The 25681-nt window shown below is 37.2% G+C and overlaps 1 protein-coding gene across 2 annotated transcripts in view; it reads left to right on the top strand.

The window, feature by feature from the left end:
- Nucleotides 1–3296: 3296 nt before the first annotated feature.
- The window catches only part of LOC134212023 (ras-GEF domain-containing family member 1B), a 171425-nt gene continuing 149040 nt past the window's right edge, over nt 3297–25681 (top strand). For both annotated transcript variants that reach the window (XM_062689515.1, XM_062689514.1), the window contains exon 1: nt 3297–4025. The gene's annotated coding sequence lies outside the window, so the exon portion shown is untranslated. The remainder of the gene's footprint in view (nt 4026–25681) is intronic.

Raw genomic sequence — 25681 nt, 5'->3', positions numbered from 1 at the left:
TCATGATTGGAAATCAACGGAGATTTCTTTACAATTTAACTACAATAGTAAATGAAAAGCAATAATAAAAATAATATCAAACAAACTAATACAATTAGCCCGATTTAATCGCTGATTCCTGCCTAAAATCAAAGTGATAATAACGCTATGGATTGCAAAAAATGTCTTCTTCCCGTCACAAAAGATCAGCCATCCATATTCTGTAATGCATTGTGTGCCGGACTGTATCACGCTTCTTGTGTCGGACTAAACGATCAACAACTCGCTGCAGTATCGCCGCCCAACAAAAACAGTTGCTGGATGTGTGATAAAAGACAGGAACACCGTCTTCGACCAGAGGTCGTACAGACTGAACACTTAACACCTAGCATGAGACAACGGACAGGACACATAACACCCAGTGGACCAGTGGAGAATTTTTCGAACACGAAAAGTTTTCTCCTTACCAGGGCGGGAATCGAACCCACACTCCCATAGCCCTTGCTCTTAGGCGATTGACGTCGCTAATCGCACGGCCACGAAGCCCGATGTGCGTTTGGATGAGTTCGTCCAGTGGAGGAAAACGAAAAAAGAATTAATCGTTCAAAGCGCGCTGGAGCCGAAATGTGCATTACATCGTGATGTCGAAGAACTGAAGGCAAAAGTTGAAACAATTATGTCTCTACTTGCTCCGAATGTAAAATGTTCTGCGAATAGTGCCATACAACATTCAACTCCTAAAACATCACCGAAATTTTCTAATACAGCACCATATGTATCAAGCGCCCGCATAGAGTCATTCGTTCCTGATGCTTCGAGTCGAACATTCACTTCTACGGACATGGAAGAGAGTTTCGCAATGGTACTTACGAATAATGATGGCAGTGTTTCGGAAAAGACGTACAGGAGATGGTTACAAGATGTTTGGGTGCTTGTGACAAAGAACGTGTCAATGTAAGAAAACTGGTTCCGCGATGGGAGCACAGTAACACACTGGACTATATCTCTTTCAAAATTGTTCTGGACACAAAATGGAAATCTGCTGCTCTAACGTCAACTACATGGCCAAAAAATGTTAAATTTCGACAGTTCCGACAAAACCTGTGCACTTAGAAACCTGATATTATATGCTAGTTTTGTAATCAAATATTATACGTTGACATGCTTTATGTTTTAATTTGTATTATTTTCTTTTGTAATTGTTGTGTGCTAAAAACCATTACGAAATATGTTGATTGTGATTTTATGTTACGTGCAAGCAGTTATTTTACGTCCAATGTTACAAACCGTATTACAATATGAAATGCTTTATAAGTACATTCAATTAGACTATAACAGAACAGGAATACTTCAGGGAGTTGTTCTTCTATAAACTCTTTTATTGCCATCCAACCACTCCAACAACCAACTACAATAGGAAAACCAAAATAATCCACACCACCAATAGTCCACAGACGTCAACGTTCCAATTATCCGCAAACACAACGTCCAACCACAGTCAAAATTCGGATGAGCTAAACTATTGTTAATCTGAAAATAGAGGAAACAAAATTACATCAGAGCAGAGAGAAGACTGTTCAACCCGGTCAAGGCCTACTTACCGAAGATGACATTTTCAAGCTTGTTAAATATTTAGAAAATATAAAATTATGATATGGACTGATTCCAATTGGACCCACAATAATACCATATATAATATATATAAACCGTAAGGATCCAATATTAGATGTAACCCAACTCACACAGTAAACTTCATCGTTTGGTTGCAAGTTCTACTCCTTTATATTGTGCTAAATTTACTTTTAATAAAACCACAATATCTGCCACACGTACAACGAGCGTACTTCATGAATCATTTTTCATTATGACTGTTCCGCACCACCTTCACCTTCAATCGAACGGCGGATTCAGACTTTCTTCCATTTAATATTGCAATCACGTATTGGCTCGAGAAACTAACCAACTTTGTGGGAGCGTGTTTCAGATAAAATATCCTTTTTTTTTGCTTGCACTGCTTACATAGTTCTAACCGCACCGTTCTGATAACGTGCCCGAATAGATCGAATCGAAGGCGGTAAATCGAACAGCAGCATTAACACTAAATCCGCACAAAAAGGAAGGGATGGAATCTAGATTTTCTCTGCTGATGCATATTTAATTTGTAGGAAATGGGATGCTCGCTTAATGGCGACCCATTACCAGTTTGGAAGATTTTAAAGTTACCTTGGAGTACGAAGTTTTGGGTAGAGCCATCATCAATAGCACTTAACTGAGCAGTCATGTCCTTAAATTGAACAATTCTACTACTGGCAAACACTTCAACAAACAGGTTGGATTTATCTTCAATATATTTAAATATTTTGTCTTCAACCATAGTTTCCAGTAAAGCATAGTCTAATACCTATTATCAAATTATGATGAATTCATCTACTAACTGCTTCACCACCATTTACTGATACCTGCCTGATTGTAGTAGGAAGGAAGGAAAAAAATATTCACAAAAAAAACTACACATTTTTGCCTACCAAAACATTTTATACTTTTGAGCCTCCTGCGTGTTTTTTACTGTCATTGACATTGTGCGGGAATAGCTACAGCGTGGTAGAACAAAATCAACGCAACGACCTGATCTTTAATTTACAATATTTTGTACTTGAAAATTGCTCGAATTATATATTTTTAACTGAGTTGTAGATCCTGTCAGCTATTATTCAATCATGAATGCTCAGTGGATAATTACAGTTAAAGCATCTTTTGTAGGTCTAATTTTACATTTTCATTTTAAGAATAACTAACCTACATTGAACCATTCTACCTAGCCTCTAATTGCAAGCGACCGGCTTGTTTCCACGCGTTACCGCTTTTTCCCGCTGCATATTTGCGTCTTTTGAACGCCGCTTACACGTGGCGTCGAAAAGACGCTACGTGGGCATAGGGCCTAAATTGATTGATTCAGCTGATTCTATCGGATTATTCGGATCACAGCTCTAACCAAATAATTCCAAGCTGACATTGCTAGAATTTAACTAGATCTCAACCAAAATAACGCAATAATCAACTTTGATCAATAACGAGAGAAACATATATCTCACCACGTCATGCTAGAAAGATGAATACATAGGATATCGGTATTTATATTCCTTGTTATTCATGTTGCTGTCTAGTCAATGAATTTCACCACACAATGCAACAGCTTCCATACAAGTTGAGTTCCCACTGAATGAACCAGGCGAACCGAATGAACTATCGCACGATCCTGCAGCCTATGGCAAAGTGATGCTGCCAAGCAAGGACCAGTTTGTCGCGAACTGTCTCCCCGTGCGGACGGATAAACCAAGTACGGTTCCCCGGTAAGCGAAGAAAAAAAAACGGTTCTCAATCGGCGTGGCACTTATGTTTCTTCCCGGATTTTGACAACTATTGGAAAGATACGCACCAGTCGGACCACTAATTCCTGTGGCTTATTTGAGGATTATCGAAGGATTATACCTAAAAGGATTAGCAGCAGAATCTCATCAATTCCTGGATTACATGACAAAAGCCAAGACAGAAGCCAAACTGGATGTGAATAATTAATCAACCGGTCGGGGGTAGTGCGGCATGAAAGGATAATTAGAGTGAGTGCGTGAAGCTAACGATGGAATGATTCGTGATTTACAAGCCACCATGCGCTTCCACCGGATTTCATGCGGTCATGCTGTTTGCTGTGAGAGGAGGGTTTTGTGAAATGCGGTCGGTGGGTTTGAGCTTTGCAGAACGCAGCAAATTAGTGGTGTGGAAAATCGTTTAGCAGCTCAGCGAGTGCAAACGCCTCATACATTTATGTATTTCGTTTTGCCGAGGCTAATATTGTGGAATAACCAAGTGAAATGAATACATAAGTAATTAAGCACCTGTTAATGGATGCTCCAGTGGTTGGTGGAATAAGAGGAAACAAACAGTGCACGTGAAATTAGATTCGAGTGCGGTGTGAAGCAGAGAGCGCCTGCTTCTGGTGTGGAAGCAAACAAGAACAACGTTGCAGCTCGTTAAGGATATAATTTGTGGTAATGTGAGAATTCAATATACGTCCTATCATCTTGAACCGGTGGTTTTAATTTGCCATTGCTCGTTTTTTTGAAAACAGACACCATTGCGTTAAAAGCTAAATGTTGTATTGGAAAATGAAATACAAAAAGTGCATATACAACTAGTTTGACAAATTGCCTTTAAAGACATACTAATCTACAGCAGCGAGCTTGATTCTTGGAATTGAAAAAGATCTCAATAAAATTAAAAAAATTGAGATAGTGTTTTTACAAGGACATTTTGGTTTTTTGAATTCATACTCATTTGTAATGTTCCTACAAAAAAATTGAAGGATTTCTGTCTTTTATTATCCTTGTGGGATAACTAGTGCTTTTTCCGTAACCATGCAAACTATGACGTTATAGATCGTGATCTGAGCTGAAGAAAAACCCTGTCGTTGGAAGTGTTAAAGCCTTAAAACGAGTGCAATTCTTAAAGTATTCTTCAAAAGTTAACACCCGTAACTCACGACGCTTCATTATTACGACCCATCATATGACTGCGGCAACTGATGTAACCCTAATTGTAATGAGTAGGGTGTACCCGGAATATAAACAAATGTATACGTTACGACATGGTGAGAAAGGACTTCTCTTGTCGCGGGGAGCGTGATAACAGAGCCCTGAGATACAAGATTCGAATCAACTGGTTGTGATTGCATCGCGTTGTGTCCCACCTCTGTTTCCGATGGTGCACACAGATTCACAAGGCTATATTTATTTGAACCGTTGCAAATAACAACTGTGGTCTATCTGTAGCCACAAAGTTTATGTTGTGTTTAGTGATGAAAATCTCGAAGAAGCGGTATATAACGTAACTATATATTGGGCCTTCATTAGTCGTGTGGCTACAAAGCGAGACCATGAAAGGTGGCTGGGTTCGATTCCCGGTCCGGCCTTCCACTTTCCTGGGCATAAAAGTACTATAGTGGTAGCCTCATGCGTAGAAACCTCTCAGTTAATAATTGTGGAAGTGCTTAATGAACACTAAGCTGCAAGGCGACAATTTCCCAGTAGGTGATGTAATGACAATAAGAAGTAGTAAGAAGAACTAGGTGTTCCGTGTTTGATCAACATAGCTCAACATTTCTATTTTAGCAAATAAAGATAATCGTGTAGATCGAACAAGCAGCACCTAGTGTGAGAGATTAAGAGATTATCTTTACGGTGCTGTTTTAACAAACCTGTTTTTCATTCAACTTTTTTAACTGTTCTTATTCAAGAATTCAGACGTACAAGTAACTTAATTTAACACAAACTATTTTCTTCTCTTATATGGTCAATAATTGTGCTAGTTGGAGTAGCTTGAACGTATCCTCTATTTTGACTAAAGTAATTAAAGCTCCCAAGGAACCCTTTAATTCCAAAAGAAATAAAAACAAAAAAGAGACATCAAAAAAGAAAACGAGTAGGGGTATATGCACAAATGTATATAATTTAATTAGTTTAACAGTTCATAATGTGCACATTGACATTATAACTGAAACTTATTTAAAACCTGGACTCTTCATCAAAAGAAATCCTAATTATTTTATCTACAGAACTGATTATCTTGATAGCGCCTGTGGCGTTGCCATTCTCATCAATAGACGTATCAAACAAAAATTATATTCTTCTTTCTAGACCATTTTTTTTCTGTTTCAAATTTTGGACAATTCTCTTCTATTTCTGCTCACCTGCCTTTCTAGTGCAACGGTCAGCAAAACAATTTTTGAGAGCTGATCTTCAAATCGCAACATTTTTTTTGTAATTGGTGACTTCAATTCCAAACACCGTTCATGGAATTATGCTCAAAGCAATTCCAACGGTAAAATTATATTTGAAGATTGTTCTGCGGGATACTATACTATTCAATATCCAAATGAACCTACTTGTTTTTCATCCAGTCGAAATCCTTTAACAATTGATTTAGTTTTAATCGATTCAAGTCAACTGCGTGGGCAATTTTTAAATCATGCTAACTTTGACTCTGATCACCATCCTAAGACGTTTGAAATCTCACAAGAAGCAATTTACAATCCAATCAGCGCTACTTTTAATTATCATACAGCTGATTGGGATTTATATAAAACGTATATAAAACAAGAGGAAATTTGATGTTAATATTCCTCTCGATACCAAAAGTGATATTGATAATGCTCTCGTATCTTTGATAAATTCAATTGTCGAAGCCAGAGGCATTGCAATTCCTAAATGTGATTTTTTTTTATGTATCTTTATTAAGGAGACTTTAAATAAATGTGAAATTAAATTCAACTCCATTTTTATTGACGACGATCTTAAGCTACTGATCCACCTTCAAAATGTGAGGCGAAGACAATACCAAAGAACTCATATTGAAAGATATTTGGTGAGATTTGCTAAATGAAATTAAAAAAAAAATTTATCGCTATTCTGAGAAATACCAACTTTGAGAATAATGTCTTAAAGTTGGATCCAAGTTCGTAACTCTTTTGGAAATTAACGAAAATTTTCTTAAAAACCTTAAAAACCAATTCCAGCGCTTAAAGAGGGAATTATAATTTTAAGGCTTAAGGCTTAAAAAGGCTCAAAAATTTGCTCAGCAGTTTAAGAGTGTCCATAACTTTTGTCAAGGTCTCACTAGTCCTATTGAGGATCAGGTCACGCGGAGGTTCGAAGACATTCTCAATCAAGAGAATGTTTTTGACCCTTCGTTTGGAATTAATTTGGATGAAGTGAAAACTAAAAAAAAATAAAAATATGAAAGTCTCGGGTGACGATGGTTTTTTCTACAAACTTATCAAAAAACTTCCTGAGAGCTCTTTATTCTTCTTGGTTAATTTATTTCACATATGTTTTCAATTGTCATACTTTCCAGATAGCTTGAGCTTGAGCTCGATTGACTGCTCGTAGTTGCTACTCCATTATGACTAGATCAGATCAGCTGTTCTTGCACAGGGAACCAACCGATGTTTGCTTGGGACTAGCACACATCTTCAATGTACAAGTACAGGCGTGATCTCATTTGTTAGGTCATACTGGCGCCTGCCACGTCAGAATGCAAGTCAGTGTAGAGAAGAAGAGGAAATGTTGATGCAATCACTCGCCCACTGTAAGCCGAATATACCTCTGCACTTGCCACGAGTTCATGCGGAATTTGTTGGAAATTTTGGATTATGTTCGAGAGGCAGAGGTCCGTCTTAGTTAACAAGCTGCCAATGTGATAGATAGGAGAAAGCAACTGAATTACAGTTCATTTTCAATTCTAGCAGATAACTGTTATTTTTTTCTGTTCGGTGTGCGCCTGCGACCAATTATTAGATCTATTGTAGCGTTACCCGTATCCTAAGTGTTCAAGTGCATGTCGAATTACTCCAGTGCTATTGAGAAGCAATGTAGCATCGGTTTCGATACAGTTGTTGTTTTGTTTTCTCAAGACTATCATGACAAGATCCCGCTATTTAGACCCTTCATAGAGAGCAATCCCATTGAAGGCGCGCCCCTTATCAATAGGAAGAGAATTTGTTCGGTAATAAGAACTTCCGTGTGTTCCTCTCACTACCATTGTTCACCAGTTCAAAAAGAGTTAGTACGTATTTAAACCGCTGTTTCCGCTGCAAACAGTTCAGCCTCAAACAAGAGAAATTCGAGTCTTTCAACTGTCTGCAAGGTAACATTAATTATGTTTTATTTCTAAGACTGCTGTTGGTAGCGGGGACTAAATACGATGAATCCTAAATTACCACAACTTATTGCTCTAGCTAGAAAAATGGATTAAGCTAGGGCTCTGTTTGGTAGATCTTACACCGCAACACACTACGTCAAAGTGATCTACCGTGTTACGGGACTGTTATAATACTCAAGTTGAAGGTATAGGAATAGAAACGGAAACGATATCGAAGTCCATTTCCAGCTCTAGCGATTGCTAGAACATGAGAAATATACAAAGTGGGAGAATGGAACGGACCTGTGATTGAACCCACGATCTCATGCGTATGAGACAGAAGCAGTAGGCCTATGACTACCAAGCCCAAGAAGCACGAAAGTTATTAAAATATCAATTTTCCCATAAGATAGAAAATTGGCATTTTCTAAGCTTGCGGGCTTGAAACTTGAGCCCCACTTCGCACAGTGGCTAAAATCGTGTTTTTAGCGCGTTTATTTAGTACAGTCGACTCTCTACAATTGTTTGGCTACCTAGACCATCTTTGGACAATAACAAACACATCAACAGCAGGAAACGACATTTGTTTTGTTGTCGTTTTTTATAGCAACGAGCTTTTTTTTATTTAGTTCCTAGGGTAAAAGACCCAATAGTGGAGGAACTAAGCACGTTCCACCACTATTTGTTCGTTTACACCAAGCCTATACTCCATTCCACTTACCTCGAGTATGCAAACGAATGTTCACTAATTATGCTTCAAAAGGAAAGTTTCGAAATTGCAGCAGCATCAATCGTTGTTGCCTAAAATGAAACCTCCAATTATTGGTGCAGTGTTCCAATAGTTGCGATATTTTTCAATTGGTGTTCCTATAGTTTTATTGACTAGATGGGTTGCTGCGTTAAATCCGTAGATTTTGTAAAAACAATACTACCACAACACAACTATAGGAACACCCACGACTATCGGATCAATTACCCTACCCATTTCAATTTTCCTTCCATTCCTCGATCTCTCCCTATCTTTTCTTTTATCTTTTATTGAGAGGGAAAAGCCAGCGGGAGTGGAGTTAAGATTGAATTTCACTCCTTCTCCCGTAGGCATAAAACCTCTTGTTTTTTCATATCAACAGTTTACAAACCAAATGATACATTCTTGGTGTTTTTTTAAAACTAACTTAACTTTAACGATACAATATTGGAACATTTTCACTACGATTAACATAACAAAAAACTTGACTTACATAGTGTTGGACAAATATCGACAATATTTTATTTTTCAATGCAGAACGCGACAAATTAAAATCGAATACACTATAACATTCATTGAAAATTCTACACATACTACTAATCGGTTCATTTTGGTCATAATTTGTACGGGACATTGTAAGACGAATAAAATTGTGGGAACGAAGATCACGACGACGAATATCAATATCTATAAGACGGACTAAACAACCACAGTCAATGAATCTCGACTTTGTTATGCGTATCAGATTGACTGCCACAATTTGCCCGTTGTCAAGTTGTTTCAGTCAAATCGAGTGCGTGACATTATAATCCAATAGCATTCAAATTCTAATTGTAGAAATGTCATCCCAATAGAGCTCACTTTAAGACATTCTCATTGCTCTATACTTCTAGTTCTCATTCACATGTTCCCATCCCATAAATCGCCTCACTTATTAAAGTGAATCCGTATATTATATACCTTCATACTAACACAACATCGGTCTCTAATAACAATGAGAGTTGAACTAATAATTCTTCATTTTCTTGATAACCGTAAGGACGTGGTCTTTTTGCCTTTCTCGTATACTAAGTATACGTAAAGGCTATATGTTCACTCCAAAAACAAACTTTTTATAGAAGGCTCGGAGACCCATAGTGTTATATACCAATCGACTCAGCTCGACGAATTGAGGTGATGTCTGTGTGTGTGTGTGTGTGTGTGTGTGTGTGTGTGTGTGTGTGTGTGTGTGTGTGTGTGTGTGTGTGTGTGTGTGTATGTGCGCACCAAAAGAACAAAAAGTTTAGCTCACTTTTTTTGCACTTACCCTCGACCAATTTACTCGCAACAGGTTGCATTCGACGCAGTATACTGCCCCATTGTTTCCTATTGAAAATTGGCCGAATCGGACTATGGGCTTGGAAGTTATGGCCAAAATACTTTTCCTCATAAAAAAGCGCGTAAAAAAGTCTAGCTCACTTTTAATGCACTTACCCTAAACGGATTCCCTCACAACAGGCTGCATTCGACGCAGTATCTTACTCCATTGTTTCCTATCGAAAATTGGACGGATCGGACAATGGGTTTGGTAGTTATGGCCAAAATACTTTCCCTCATAAAAAAGCGCGTAAAAAAGTCTAGCTCATTTTTAATGCACTTACCCTGAACGGATTCCTTCACAACAGGCTGCATTCGACGCAGTATACTGCCCCATTCTTTCCTATTGAAAATTGGACGGATCGGACAATAGGCTTGGTAGTTATGGCCAAAATACTATTTTTTACCGCACGAGAAAGGCATCATCACCGCTAGGTGGATTAATCTGGGTTTTTTCTATTTTTATGGAAATTTCCTTTTTTATTGCACTTTATTAGATTTTTATGGGAAATTTTTTATGGAAACAAATATTTATTTAGTGGATTATTGTTTATTTTTTTAAATCTTTCGTTTATTTGGAATTTGCCGTGAAGCGTTACGGAGCCGAAATCAAGTTTAACAATACATTTCTTGATTCTTATACATAGTGTTAGTTTTGGGGAACCGGAAGACTCGCGGTTTGGTCGAGGTTAGGGAATACAATAATACAATAGGAAAGGAAAGAATTTTAGGGTACTTAAGTAATTACGATGCTGATGTTCACAAAGTTGACATTCCTCGCCATGTTTCACATCTTTAAAGGAAAAACAAACTTTTTTTGGGAGACAACAACAAGAGGAAGACATACGGAAGGGATTAACGACAGACATTCAAATATACATCAAGAGGAAGACATTCGTAATGGGGTATGACAGACAAGGTAATGGGCAGACAATGATTACAGTTTTGCATCGGCATCCTTCAAAAATTGGTGGACCAGGGACATGTACTCGAGATCAAGGCCCGACAACACTTCCCTAATAGGCTTTGGTTGTTTTCCTCGGAACCGGAGATGTTGTAAAAAAAATGGATTATTATCGAAGTTCCATGTACCTCTGATTTTTTTTTCACAGGAAGTTATTTGAAATAAGGCACGGGGTGTTTTAAAATATTTCATTTTTCGAAAGAAGTGGTTTTTATTGTTTTCTTCTCCAATATTCGGTATAAAAAGTCAATTGATAACTCAGCAATGGATGAATCTTAGTAATTAACTCTCAAAATTAGAAATATACACATTTGTTGTTTTTCTGTATATAGAACCAATATTTAAACGGATCTAAAATGGTAAAAAATCATTTTTGCCTTTCGCGTATACTAAGTATACCTATAGGATCACTCCAAAACCGATCTTTTGATAGAAGGCTCGGAGACCCATAGTGTTATATACCAATCGTCTGAGCTTGACGAATTGAGGTGATGTCGGTATGTGTGTATGTATGTATGTATGTATGTATGTATGTATGTATGTGTGTGTACAAAAAATGTGAGGCACACTTTTTTGTACTTAGGCTTATCCGATTTACTTGCAACAGGTTGCATTCGACGCGGAATCCTTCCTAATTTTTCGCTATTAAAAATTGGTCCTATACGCCATTGCGTTCCGAAGTTATTAAAAGAAAACATTGTTTTTTCCCCATTTTTCCCAAGGGGGGATTTTTTTTCAAAACCGATTTTTTTTTTCAAAAACTAATGCAATGTATTTAAATAAACGCAAATATATGTGAATTGATGGAAATAACTGTATCTATTTCCCTAAAGTGCAATGTTTACATCTCTTATGTGCTATCCTTGTTACATTTTTACACGAGAAAGGCACCATCACCCCTAGGTGGATTATTCTGGGTTTTTCATGTAGTTTAAGCGTTTCTTGTGTTTTATTTTTGTTTTTTTTTTGCATGGGTTACAATTTTTTTCAGTAATTATCATCTATCTCCGGCATCTATCTAGTTCTCTGTTTAACGAAATATCTGCAATTCCATCATTCAACATGTGTGCTAGATTACTTGCCCACTGAAGTGCGCCGTATCCTATAAGATTTACAACATTTTCTTTTTGAACATGCGTATGTGCCTCACGCTTTTTCTGGCCTCTCGCTGAGTATTGTGCGTAACACCTTCCAGTCGTAAAATTCGAAAGCCAAACTTATTCATGAAATCTTTCTCAAACGGGCGCAAAACCTCCTCTTCTTTTATATCAACAGATAACAATATTTCCAAATGTTAAATAATTTTGCTTAAACTTAACTTCCTAATTACTTAATATTATACAAAAAAATACATCTATAAAGCTACCTGGCCTAATGTGTAATACTGTCGGATGTAGAGAGGAGCATAGTGAACTTTTTCCGAAGAATACACCGGGAAAGATGAAAATCAAACGAGGTAGAGCAACGATTGAAAGTGCGACACATGCTAGTGAAAGGCTCGTTTTGTGAATAATTTGTGCGAGCTCCTCTCAAAAAAATTAAAGGAGTTGATCGAAGTGGACGGAAGGGTATATTAAGGTTCAATTGAGAAAGCAGAGTGGGGTAATCAATTCTCGATTGTAAAAGATCTGAAACGAACAACGCCTTGGATACGTCTCGACGATCACTTAACAGATTTAAACCAATAAGTCGGCAGCGTGCCTCATAGCTGGGTAAATTATGTGGGTCATTCCAAGGAAGACGACGTAGAGCGAAACGGACGAATTTACGCTGAATTGCTTCTATTCGCATTATGCTATTTTGATAAAAAGGAGCCCAGACAACTGATGAATATTCTAGTAATGACCTCACTAAAGCGCAGTAAAGCGATTTTAGACATTGGATATTATTGAAGTGCTTTGTTATGCGAAAAATAAATCCGAGTGTTTTGAACGCTTTTGAGGTAATAAAGGCGATGTGATCCTTGAAAGTCAATTGAGAGTCTAATAACACACCCAGATCTTTAACAACAGATTCTCGTCTAATAACTGTAGGTCCGATTTTATAACAAGGGAAAAGTAATTCCAGAACACTTATCGGCGTTGAGGACCATGAGATTTGTCTTACACCATTTGACGAAAGTGTCCAGCTGACGTTGCAAAAATAGAGCATCCTGATCATGACTAACTATCCAGTACAATTTAAAATCATCGGCAAACGAAAGCTTGAAAGATTCGAGTATGAGATTCACATCATTTAGATATACTAGAAATATCAAAGGATCTAAGTGGCTATCTTGTGGTACACCAGAGGTAACATCGAAATATTGCGAGGTAGTCTCCAATGCTGATGGCCATTTCACGACCAGTTAGATAGGATTCAAGCCAGAACAGAAAGGATCCGGAAAAACCTAGGCGATCAAACTTGGCAACCGTTATCCTATGATTGATTTTATCGAAGGCAGCCGAAAAATCAGTGTAAATTGAGTCCACTTGATATCTCTTCTGCAAAGATTGGGCGATGAACGATGTGTAGAGAGTCAAATTCGTATCGGTTGAACGCCTTGGCATAAACCCATGTTGATGCTCAGAGATGAATTCTTGACAGTTGTGGAGTAAAAACTTGTAGACTACTTGTTCAAACAATTTTGAAGTGGCGCATAGTGCGGCTATACCACGATAATTGCTGACTTCACGCTTGTTTCCTCTCTTGAAGACAGGGAAAATGAAAGACTTCTTCCAATGCTCAGGAAAAATTCCGAGTTGAAGCGATGCGTTGAAGAGACTAGCTAGAGGAACGGATAGACTACTGAAACATTTTTTCAAGACGAATGCAGGGATATCATCTGGTCCACAACTAGTAGAAGGTTTTACGGTACAGCAAATACTCGCTACTGTGTCTGCATCAACAACTGGGTGGTTTCCAATTGGAGGACGAACAGGGACGTTGCTAGCGGCTTCATTGATTTGTTGTAAATCCAAGGACTCTTTGCTAAACACACTCGAGAATTGCTGTTGAAACAAATTACAGATGTCTTCTGTTGATGAACATTCGATATTTCCCTTTGTCATAACAGAGGGAAGACCAGATTCCTTTCGTTGTTGGTTGACGTACTTCCAGAATCCTTTAGGATTATGACGTAGTTTCAGTTGCACTTTTCGTTGATGAGCGGAGTAAAGTTTTTTATTCAGGCGCTTGTAGCGAGCGTTAATCGAGTTATAGTTGAGCTTGCAGTGGTGATTTTTATACTTCGAATATTTACGTAAAGCAGACCGTTTACGACTTTTCAAGCCCTTCAAACAGCTGTTCCCCCAACGTGGGTTTGATGATTACTAGATCGTTTTGGAATGAATTGATCAATAGCATACAATACGATGTTGGAGAAGGTAATAACCGATGAGTTGAGGTTGTGATCTATGTACTCAGCCCAATTAATGGCAGAGAGGAATGCATTCATGTTCCAATAATCGCCATTCCTAAAGTCGTAGTAAACAGATTTAACTGGTTCCGAAAACCTGCAAGGTGAGACACCGCTTATCTCGATTAGCAGTGGAGGGTGGTGAATCGAAGATTTTACTAATGCTGAAGGTGCTTCCATCAATGAGTAATTTACATCTCCGTCAATGCTACTGAAACAAAGATCAAGCATCCTATCGTTGTTGTTTTGAACAAAGTTCAGCTGAGACATACGCGCCAAATTGTAACCATCTATAAGCCTAGCAACTGTGGAGCTGATAGAAGATTGTGTTGCATCGGGATAGAAGAAATTGAATCTGCTCGGTTTCCATTTAATGTTAGGTATATTGTAATCGCCAATTATTAATAAGCTATCCCTTATACTCATTTCGTTGGTGATCCAATTAAGTGAATTAATGTGCTGATCAATCATATTCGAGTCTTGTGTGCGTTCCGGCGGAATATGAACGACACATATATAAAGATAGTGAGATTGAAAACTCACAGCTACACAAAGTTGTTCGACGGTATCAGTATTCGGTACTGCAATTTGTCGAGCGTTGAATTTTGAATGCAGAGCAAATAGCACTCCTCCACCTGACTTCTTTCTGCTATTGTTAGGGTTACGGTCCAAGCGAAAAATGTTGAAAGAGGATCCAAAAACTTGACTAGAAACTGTGTCTTCTTTTAACCATGTTTCGTACGCGTCATAACTAGCATCTGATGTTGCGAGACGATAATTAGATATGCTAGTATTGATTCCTCCGAAATTTTGGTAGTAAATCAGTGGTTGAAATGCTTCACAGGAAACGTCATAATCGGCCGCTCCAAGCATTTCCAAAGTAAACATTTTTTCAACACCTTCTTGTTTTTGAAGCACTACCACAGCACAATCAAAATAAAACTTATCTCTGTCTCTACACGCAACCATGTACATCGTCTTAGCAGAGCTGAAAACGATCACAGAGGAAATTGTAGTGAATGTGAATGAAATACGAAGTAGATTGTTACGGATAGAAATAGAATAAGAGAATATGTAAGAGATGTGATTGGATGTGCTGAGGAAATTGTTTACCTTGGAATGCTTCCCTAGTAACATTTTGGTTTAATACTGGTTTTATCACATTCTTGTGAAGTAAATTATGGTCTTCAAGAGCGTGATAAAACTTAAAATGTTACTTGGGTTGAAGTGGTACAATGATCTCTAGTAATATTGTTGTACTTATAATGGTTTCATAGCACACCTGAATAGTATATCGCTTCCTTCAAGAACATTACACCCGATTCTGTTTCAACACGGATTTTTTTTTACACGGCTGTGTAGAAAAAAACCCCTACAATTTTTTTGCAAATTTGCTCCATTTTACATGATTTGTCGAGAAATCATAAAACTTTTTTTACACGGATTTTCAAATTTTGAACTGAAAACTTTTTTACACGGAACGCATCCCCCGTATAAAAAAAGAATCGGGTGTATAAAGCCATAATTATTACTTGGGATGTTTACGGTAAAATTGAAGCACGTATTGCTGCTGCAAAAATGGTCTTCTAAGACGTAATAAGACCAGTTTACTGCCCATAAAAGCTTTAATAACCCCCGCAAATATGGACCGAATCAAATATGAGACAGTCGAGGGTGTAGCAGCAGCTTAATCATTTCCGTAACATACATACAGGAATGAAATTCGCTTTAGTTCATCCGCTAGCCATTTTCGGAAATGAAGCATGGAAATTATGAGAAGCTTTTGTGGATTTCAAGCAAAATGTGATGTGTACCACAGAAACTATGAGACAGTGTATCAAGAGGAAAATATTATGAATCCTTCAAAATATGGCAGACTAACAATGGGCTGGCTATCTAGTACGAATGTTGGAAGAAGCAAAAAAAATGCAAATACAACATTGAGCAGAGAACTTCATGAAGACTGAAAATAGATGATAATTGCTGGAAAAAGATTGTGATTCATGCATAAACTAAAAAATACGTAAAAAATGCTTGCAATAAAAAAATGCTTGCAAATGCTTGCAATAATAAAATAGTAGTTTGTGCAACTAGTTGCAAAAAGATGATTTTTTCAGCACGAGTTGTACGTTTATCCAACGAGGCTTGCCGAGTTGGATAAATACTACGAGTGCTGAAAAAATCAAGTTTTGCAACGAGTTGCACACGCTATTTTTTGCAATGACGAAAAATGGGCTTTAATATGATAAATCTTTACCAAAAATGTACAATCGAATTCACTTCACATGATCATTCATGCTAATAAATTATTTTGCAGCAGAGAACAATAAGATTCCATCTTATCGTGCCAAATTGCATAGCTTGAAAAGCTATGAAGCGATGGATGCAATTGCCTTTGGAAAATTGTGATGTTATGTCCAACAAACCATTTCATTTATTACGAGACGCTTAGAGTACACTATTTAAACACTCACCCAAACTAATTCAGCTAAATGTAGTCATGTAACTACTGTCCCAATGTAGGTTTTTCATTATAGCACCCAAATGAGTGCTATAATGAATATTATGCAACCCATTTGAGTTGCATAATGATCATTAAAGCACCCATTCTGTTGGTATGGAAAAGTAGGCCGTTTTATCACTCAAATGACAACTGTAAACCAGGTTTTATGATCAGGAATTGCAAAAAAGGCATTTTTGATCCGTTTAAAAATTGGCTTTCCATGAATAAGTGTTACAAATGTGTATATTTTTAATTTTGAGGGTAAATTACTATGATTCATTCATTGTTGAGTTATCAATTGACTTTTTATACCGAATATTGGAGAAGAAAACAATGAAAATCACTTTTTTCAAAAAATCGCTGGTGGAATATTTTAAAACACCCCGTGCCTTTTTTCAAATGACCTTGCCTAACTTTCTGTGATCAGAGGTACATGAAACTTCGATAATAATCGATTTTTTTTACACAGTGCGCTACTGTGCCGTGATCTACTGTGGTATGTGCCGTGACTGACCCATGCAACACACAGGTTGTGAAGAAATTACAGTTACTCAAGTACATCAACATTTAGTCACATTTGAGTTGCTGCAACCAAATCAGTGTGTGTTGTGCTACTCGGAGAAGTGCAGAACGATCGTGAAGACCGGCTTATTTTTCTGCTTTGTGCAGTCGGAACGAAAATTAATTTGTGCGCGAATGAACGTGTTCCGGAGTGCAGAACGATCTCAAGGTCTACGTTATTTTGATCAGATTTGTGCACTGCCCATGATCGCATATTTGTAACATTTGCATTTTGGTTGATTTTGTAAATCGTTTGTCAATCCTCCCCACAAACTCAATCGTTTCCAGCTTACCACAGATAAATAAGATAATAAAGCCTATTTTACTGTTGTGGGATTAGATGCAGCAAATTGAGCTTTCTGGACGATTCACAGGCTTTTTACAAAATGAACAAAAACGCGAGTGTTACAAATATGCGATCATGGGCAGTGCAGTCGTAAAAAATAGTACGCGATCCCTGGCTTTTTTTCTAGTGCTGCATTCGGACACAGCCGGCGCCGGTATTGCATAACTTTAGGTTACCAATTTTTACACATTGAGGATGATGCTAGTCCCAAATATTATCTGTTGGTTCTTTGTGTAATCAGCTGGTCTAGAAATAACTTCGTAGCAATCGTGGACGGTCAATCATGTTCACGCTTATGCTCCATCGGCATGATCCAAACATGTGCATTGTACATTAGACCTCTTCATGTTTTCAAAAAGTATCAAAAATTCAACCGGTCAGCCCAGAATCACAATTCTTATACTAAAATAAGTCTCCTGTCAAATTTTCAGCTAATTCGGATAAAATTTCGAGGTGGCTCAAGTCGATTTAGTTTTTTTGGGTTATTTTCAATTTTGGAAAAAATCTAACAAGAGATATAAACGTCGAAAACTATCGCAACAACCTCTATACGGAAGCTTTTGATGTGCTCTACAAGTCTTGTGAACATGGCGATTCGTTCCGTTCACGTTTTGTCCATGTTAAAGTGATTTTCAAGATTTTAAGTGCATAAAAATACTGTTTCACCCAAAAGTCGTTGTTCTACAAAATTCTTGAATTTATGACAAATGATTGCTTATTTCTAAAATTATTATTCCTCTTTTTTCCCTAGAAATTTGAGTTATATAATTGCCCATGTGCGATTTACCGTTAAATTCTTAAAAATCAGAAGCTGTACATTTGTTGTAAATTTGCACGTTAGGTTTTCTTCAAACAAGTTGTTCGAACAAAACATAAATCAGATCATATGATATTTGATGCTTAGAACAAACGACATCCAAATTTTGTTAATTTCACCATATGTCTGCATGCTTTTAACATCGAGTGCATCGTAGTAACAAGTGAAATCGAAGCTTCTTTGTTTGAACAACTTGTTTGAAGAAATCTCAGCGTGCAAATTTATGACAAATATTCAGCTTCTGATTTTTAAGAATTTAACGGTAAATCCCACATGGGCAATTATATAACTCAAATTTCCAGGGAAAAAAGAGGAATAATAATTTTAGAAATAAGCAATCATTTGTCATAAATTCAAGAATTTTGTAGAACAACGACTTTTGGGTGAAAAAGTATTTTTATGCACTTAAAATCTTGAAAATCACTTTAACATGGACAAAACGTGAACGGAACGAATCGCAATGTTCACAAGACTTGTAGAGCACATCAAAAGCTTCCGTATAGAGGTTGTTGCGATAGTTTTCGACGTTTATATCTCTTGTTAGATTTTTTCCAAAATTGAAAATAGCTCAAAAACACTAAATCGACTTGAGCCACCTCGAAATTTTATCCGAATTAGCTGAAAATTTGACAGGAGACTTATTTTAGCATAAGAATTGTGATTCTGGGCTGACCGGTTGAATTTTTGATACTTTTTAAAAACATGAAGAGGTCTATTGTACATGCACAATACATTTAAAATTGCAAAATATTGTGTTGCAAAATTCGTTAGCATGGTTCGCCTAGTATCAGTAGTCTTCAATGTTTCACGCACTTGTCAAAAGACTAGTTAGTACTATCCCATTTGATTCCACCACTTGATTATAAATACAGATACGTATTTTGACGAGGTCTCATACTTGACTCGACTTATCAGGTATCAGGTATCAGAACGTCGGCTCAGGAGGCACGTTCCCCTCAATTTGGGAGATTTGTGCCATCGCCTTCACTGGCCTTTCTCATCATTAACCTGACGGAAAAGGAAGTGAAAAGGGGAAAGGAAGAGGAAGTGAAGTTGGAAAGGAGAATGGAACCATTTATAGGAAAGCCAATTATGTAGACGCATTCAGCAAGGGACTAAAGAGAGGTGTCACAAAAACACAGAGGACGTAACAATGGACGAACGTCAAAGACGAAACACAGAGTGCACTGTGAAAAACGCGTAATGCGAATCCATATAGGTGACAATCACAAAGTACATTGTAAAAATCGCATAATGCGAATCCATATAGGTGGCAATTTGTTGAAAACTAAGTAAAACACATATTCATAACCCCAATCTTATTAAACCTCACGTTGAGATTGAACAAGAGTAGCCGAACCCGAACGTCAAGAACGAAACACAGAGTACACTATGAAAAACGCATAATGCGAATCCATATAGGTAACATACACAAAGTACATTGTAAAAAAAATGCATAATGCGAATCCATATAGGTGACAATTTGTTGAAAACTAAGTAAAACACATATTCATAACCCCACTCTTATTTAACCTCACGTTGAGATTGAACAAGAGTAGCCGAAGCCGAACGTCAAGGACTAGACACAGAGTACACTGTGAAAAACGCATAATGCGAATCCATATAGGTGACAATTTGTTGAAAACTAAGTAAAACACATATCCATAACCCCACTCTTATTTAACCTCACGTTGAGATTAAACAAGAGTAGCCGAAGCCGAACGTCAAGGACTAGACACAGAGTACACTGTGAAAAACGCATAATGCGAATCCATATAGGTAACATGCACAAAGTACATTGTAAAAAACGCATAATGCGAATCCATATAGGTGACAATTTGTTGAAAACTAAGTGAAATACATATCCATAACCCCACTCTTATTCAACCTCACGTTGAGATTGAACAAGAGTAGCCAAAGACGAACGTCAAGGACGAGACACACAGTACACTGTGAAAAACGCATAATGCGAATCCATAAAGGTAACATACACAAAGTACATTGTAAAAAAAACGCATAATGCGAATCCATATAGGTGACAATTTGTTGAAAAAAACTAAGTAAAAAAAACCATTTTCATAACCCCACCCTTATTCAACCTCAAGGTGAGATTAAACAAGAGTAGCTGAAGCCAAACATCAAAGACGAAACACAGATTACACTTTGAAAAACGTATAATACGAATCCATATAGGTGACAAACACAAAGTACATTGTAAAAAACGCATAATGCGAATCCATATAGGTGAAAATTTGTTGAAAAACTAAGTAAAAAACATTCATAATCCCACCCTTATTCAAACTCAAGTTGAGATTAAACAAGAGTAGCTGAAGCCGAACGTCAAAGACGAAACACAGAGTACACTGTGAAAAAACGCATAATGCGAATCCATACAGGTAACATACACAAAGCACATTGTAAAAAAACGCATAATGCGAATCCATATAGGTGACAATTTGTTAAAAACTAATTAAAACACATATTCATAACCCTACTCTTATTTAACCTCACGATGAGGTTGAATAAGAGTAGCCGATTATCTCGGAGAAGTAAAGAGTCAACTACGCCATATCTCCGGTTAGCGCAGCGAGGGCTAAAATACTGTGAAGGGGGCCCTGGTGCTTCACAGGCTACGTTTGTGGTTAGGTTCTTATTAGACCCCCCTAACCATTCATTCGTAGGCACGGTAAGCATAAAGCCGCATCACACCGAGAATTGAGGGTCACCTGTATGGTGGACTTTTACCACTGGAACAGGCAATCCGTAATGTTATTCTTAGCCAGATAACCAGCTGCCGACACCACACGGCTATCTAGGCTGTTCGTGGAGAGAAGTTGACATTGACTTTACGTCAACTCTCAATGTGGCCGAACAGCCGAGAAAAGGTTACCAATTTTTACACATTGAGGATGATGCTAGTCCCAAATATTATCTGTTGGTTCTTTGTGTAATCAGCTGGTCTAGAAATAACTTCGTAGCAATCGTGGACGGTCAATCATGTTCACTCTTATGCTCCATCGGCATGATCCAAACATGTGCATTGTACATGCACAATACATTTAAAATTGCAAAATATTGTGTTGCAAAATTCGTTAGCATGGTTCGCCTAGTATCAGTAGTCTTCAATGTTTCACGCACTTGTCAAAAGACTAGTTAGTACTATCCCATTTGATTCCACCACTTGATTATAAATACAGATACGTATTTCGACGACCTTAGGTACCTCATCCCATAGCTCCTATTCCCATCCAATCGAAAACAAAGTAATGAAAAGGAATTAGGTTTGTTTCTTATTTTGTGATTTTTTTCACCAGTGAGAACACGTTAGCAAAAAGAAGCGACGAGACTGGTGCTGTATTTATTTGTTTTGCGATGAGATGAATATATGTTCAGTGAGATGGAAAACGGAACAGTTCCCCCACTTAATAAATTTTTCTTCGCTTTTTTATTTTTTCAATTCCGTTCCTCTCAAAAACTGAAACGTGGTACAGAAAATCTGAATATGGGTCTAAATTTAGCGTGATAAATCTATTGAGTACATTGAAAATGGTTGGAGGGGCGAGAAAAAAATTGATTTTGTTGGATAATTAAACAAAGCAAGCATTACCAATGGAATAAATTAGAGCAGATGCAGAATGCACAATCGTTCGAGGGCCTATCACTATAATCAATTAATTCATAATTAAAATTCATACTTCATAAGCAATAATAGCAACAGCAATGATTATTGATCCTCACGACCCACTTCACGTTGAAAATCATGAAATCATATCCAGCTGAATGAAAGCCAGAATTATTCGCTTGGTTACTTCAAAACAACGCCGACCTTCTATCAGCTTTTGCAATTGGGTTTTAATCATAGCCACTAGCATGCTCCAGAGATTACCATCAATCGAATGCTTCCCGCTGACCCGACAACCACTCGAAGGGAATTGCCTACCCATTAGCATTTGCATGAATGATCTCTTTTAAAGCATGCTCTTAGGGTGAACTGGGGTAAAATATGTACCATGGGGCAAACCATAGACAAACCAAAATTATTTTGATGATTAGAGCGAACTTTCCGGCATTTTGACAGATCACACGTCGGATGTCGAACAAAAAAACATCTTTGGTAAAACAACAATGTTTTTCATGTATGCACGTATACCCTAAATGAGACAGACAGCATTCAATCTCAAAAACCCAACCACACATGCAGATCAGATGCAGTGTGTTTACGGTGAAGAGGAAGTAGAAGCTCGGTAACTGCCACAGACATCCCATGAAAAAAAATGCATAATTAATGTGGATACGAAATTTAATCTAAATATACATATGGGGGTTTGGCAAATTAGGACTTTGTCTTTTTATGAATAGAATGTTTGCCATCTACTGGCTGCGCCAGTGATCAAAATTGGTGATACACAGCACCAGTCAGCACGAACAAAGCCGCATACGTGCCTCGAGTCTGTTCCAGTAAATGCTTGCTCAAATTTGCAATCTGTCGACAGGTGGCTTTTGCAAATCATAAAATAATGTGGATGGTAAATAATAGAATTTTGAGAAAATCAATATGTATTTAGATAAAATTATTTTTGGAAACGCAAATGGAAATTGTTTCGTATATCGATGGTTTGTTTCCCAATTTACTTATTTCGACATAAAATGTGATTCAATTACTTCCAGCTTAAATCAATTTACTGATGATGGATTTTTATCGCTGAATCGAATTTGATTATATATATTTATGCACAGCCAACATAAATAATCGGAATCGAATTTGATTGTTTTTTGACTGAACTTGCATTACATCGTCAATATTTTTTTTTCTTTTTTCAAGCATTAATTGAAAATCGTATATTTATTTGTTTGTTGGAAATAGCAATAATTAGCAAACGATTAGATTGGGACAATGATCCACGCATCTTTGCAAAAAAAAAAAGCAGCTAAATTGGTACCGTATTTATTTGTTTGGCGATGAGATGAATATATGTTCAGTGAGATGGAAATCGGAACAGTTCTCCTATATGAAGTTATAAATCATGGGGCCTGGATTATATTCATCTTTTGAGAGGGTTTCACTTATGGTGCATTATTCACTGGGTCAACTATTGAAAAAAAATTATGAATCATTTAGTGTTCAAGGCCACTTTAATTTTTTTTTTTGCTGTGTTGTACTTCATCGTAATGCTGGTGATCAAAGGGGTAATCACCTCACAGTTTGTGACAAAATTCCCTGCACCTGAGTATATGGCACGTGAGCCGTTCGTGAGTTATTCAATTCATCATAATTTGCTGTTACAATACCGGCCATGAGCTGTCACAGATGGTATTTCGAATAATTATTTCAGATCACGTTAATGCTTAATGTGGGCCACAAAACCAATTGTCATCGATTTGCAAATTTTGAATAATTCAATTATTGTAAACATATAACAGCCACCCACAACATAAAATATAGCATTTTCATCGCGTCTAAATGCGCCGGCCGCAAATGCTACTAAACCAATTCCATTGCCAGCACATCTGATGCTATGAAGGAAATTTGATTAAAAATACATTCCAATATTACCGGAACCGTCACCCACAGGCCATTTCTCGTGGTATTATTTCTACAGCAACAGCCCTCGAATGGCATAATCAAGCCGTGCAAACACCATCGGAACGTGAAACCATGTGGCAGAGCCATGAAAACTCATAAACTTCGACATTATCGACATCGAATGGAGCAAACAGGCTGCTGTTCCGGGTTCTCCTGTTGCCAGGCAAGCTGGTACAAATAGCAGCACATATCAACCTCAATCCCGGCGACAGAGAGGGAAATTGAAAAAGAAAAACTATAAACGAGTAATACTGCGCCATGAATATGTTATTGCATATCCGTATGCTATACGGATGTTCGATTGGTACCAGAAGTTTCCAATCTTAGGGATGTGACTCATTGCTTATTGCATTATTATGCAGAAAGGTTACAATGGGTTAAAAATCAACAAACATACTTTTTAATATTTTAGTTTAGTCATCCAAATAAATTGACATTTACTATCAGTTGCAGTATTTGGGCAGTGAGATTTCTATGGTAAATTATATAACACTGACAGCAAATATTGCGCTGCATTAACCACCTCTCTTTAACTATCATCTACAGCTAAAAGTGTAACATAATACTCTATCCTAAGGGAATCGATGAGCTGCAGAGGTGATGCCCTGGGTTCTCAAAAGTCGAGTTCTAAATAATTTTACTTTTAATCAATTGTTATTTGTATGAGTATGAGTTTCCAAAACATTCAGAATAGAGATCTAACCTTCAAACAGCATTCACATAATAGTTCTTTGTATTGTGCCTTGCAACAAAATGGCAGCTTTCGTGATCATTTTCCAAGGCTCTCAAAGATGTGAAAAATTTCTCCGCAGTACAAATAGCACGTGCTATCCAAGCATTCACCGCCGAAATGCACCACGTGGCGAGCAAATTAAAAAAAATAGAATTAGTTTATTTTCTGGAGGTATATTTTTCTTAGGCGACTATCTGGCGCGTATTAGAAATAGAAATAGAATTAGTTTATTTTCTGGAGGTATATTTTTCTTAGGCGACTATCTGGCGCGTATTTTTCGTTCCGACCAAACATGAGCGTAAGAGTAGATTTTTTTATGAGAGGTACAGCATAATTTCGCAAGTTGCAGATTAGCGGATCATAGTGTGCTATTGTAGAATATTAACGTACAAATTATTCGTTCCGTCAAATGTCTTCTGATATTTATTTTTTATTTTTATTCAGTATTATTATGAAGTGATAGTGTTATGTGTGCTGTAGCATAACCGCTGACAGAATGGATGGTTACAGAGGGCCCAATAATGACAGAAGACGTTTTTATTGTGATTTTGCTGTTGCCACCAAACGTAGATTTGTTCTTTAGAGCATTCTTGACGTATTTTTTGTATATACTTTATTTCCGTGATTTTTTATATTAGGATTATAAGTTCATCACGCATCCTTGCCGTAGTTATACTGAGTTTTTATCTTTTTTCCTTTTACCCCAAATCTTTGAAACGATAATTTGCGTACAACCCAATGATGTTTTTAGTGTTCAGCATTTTTAATAGGATTTTGGAAACGTAGCTGAGGAAATAACCAATCACTATAATTTCACTATTATAATTTTTAGGTCAATCCTCCTCCTTTTTGTATTAATTGTAAGCAATATTTATATAATTATCCCTCTTCTTTTTGTTCCGGTCCTTCAATTGAAAGTTGTGGCCTATGTACATTTTACCTTCACTCGGAAGCACAAATAACAATATATACTTATTGGAGCACATAATTTTCTAAGAATC

This window comes from Armigeres subalbatus, chromosome 2 (assembly GCF_024139115.2).
Source record: "Armigeres subalbatus isolate Guangzhou_Male chromosome 2, GZ_Asu_2, whole genome shotgun sequence".
Lineage (NCBI taxonomy): Eukaryota > Metazoa > Arthropoda > Insecta > Diptera > Culicidae > Armigeres > Armigeres subalbatus.
The sequence above is the reverse complement of the archived record's forward strand: the minus strand, read 5'-3'. Positions and strand labels throughout refer to the sequence as shown.